Source organism: Crocodylus porosus, unplaced genomic scaffold (assembly GCF_001723895.1).
Source record: "Crocodylus porosus isolate Cpor-Errol unplaced genomic scaffold, CroPor_comp1, whole genome shotgun sequence".
Classification (NCBI taxonomy): domain Eukaryota; kingdom Metazoa; phylum Chordata; order Crocodylia; family Crocodylidae; genus Crocodylus; species Crocodylus porosus.
In genome coordinates this window covers 54,305,358-54,306,632 of record NW_017728907.1, presented here as the reverse complement: position 1 = coordinate 54,306,632, position 1,275 = coordinate 54,305,358, and positions in this window count along the sequence as shown.

Genomic DNA, 1,275 nt, shown 5'->3' with positions numbered 1-1,275 from the left:
CCGCCCCGCGGGCACCTGCCGGGGGCGGGGGCCGAGGACGGCTCTGCCTCTGCCTCTGCCTCTGCCTGCCCCCGGCTGGCGACGGGGGGGCTGCTCCCTCCAGGAGGTGCCCCTTGCTGCCTTGAGCTGCGCGCTGCACCCCTTGAAGCGCGGGGGGGGACCTGTACTGGGCAGAGGATGGAGCTGGGGGACCTGGACAAGTTTCCTCCTTGGCAGGTCCCAGCTCAGACCCGAAGGAGAAGCTCGGGCTTGGCCACCCTGACCCCAGAGCTGGGATACCCACCCCTGAGCAGCCCTTGCCTCCCCCAGGACCACCCTGGCTACAAGTTTGCTCTCGCGCTCGCTGCACGGGGGTGCCCGCAGGATTTTAGGCAGACCAGGCTCTTGGGGTCAATCTTTTATGGGGCCAACTCTTCTTGGCAAGCGTTTGGGTGTAAAAACCCTCGGAGGGCATGGCTGCAGCGGGTGCGTGCGCTCTTCCTGGCTCACCAGTACTTTTGGGGGCCCCGGTTTCCCAGGGTTTCCAACTGGGGGGACCAGACCCCCGACTTCCCCAGACCGGGGGGTGGAGCAGGCTGCATTGTACGTGGCCAGCTTTGAAAATGAGAGGTTGGCTGCCGCGCCCAGCTGCTGCAGGAGGAAGGAAATCACCCCGGCGCGGCCAGCCTGCAGCCGCCTCCTGGGAGCTTCCTGGGAATGAGCAACGAATCAAGGAACTGCAGGTCCTCTGTCTTCGGGGCCAAGCCGCCAATGGTAAATTGTAAGAAACAACGGGGTAGGAGGCTCTCTCCACCAAAGCGTTAGACGTCCCATCACTACGCGTTTTTAAAATGACTTAAAACACGGAGGGGTGGGAGGGTGGGGGTTTAGCAGGTAACCTGGTCGGTCCTTTCTAGCTCTATCGCTCGTGCAAAATAAGACCCCCGTTGCCCAGGATTGCCCCGGTTGGTGGCTCTCTTCCTCGAGACACCAAAATACCTGGCTGCAGCCACCAGGCGTGGCACATTTGGTGACCTATTCATGTCCAAAGTCATGGACCCCACAAATCCAACCTTCTGCTTCTGGCAGTGATAACGAGCTGGGTGCCAGCTGCAGCCTCTGCAAAGGCCCCAGTTGAAGTCTCTATAAAAGCAGGGTTTCTTGAGGGACATGTGTTTTGCAGCGCGGCACTGTTTGTTCATTAGGGAGCTGTGTCAGCGCCAGGGATGTCGACTGTTGTTTCCGGGATTGTATCGAGCAAGTGAAACCGAAGGCTGGATGGTTCGTATTTATTTT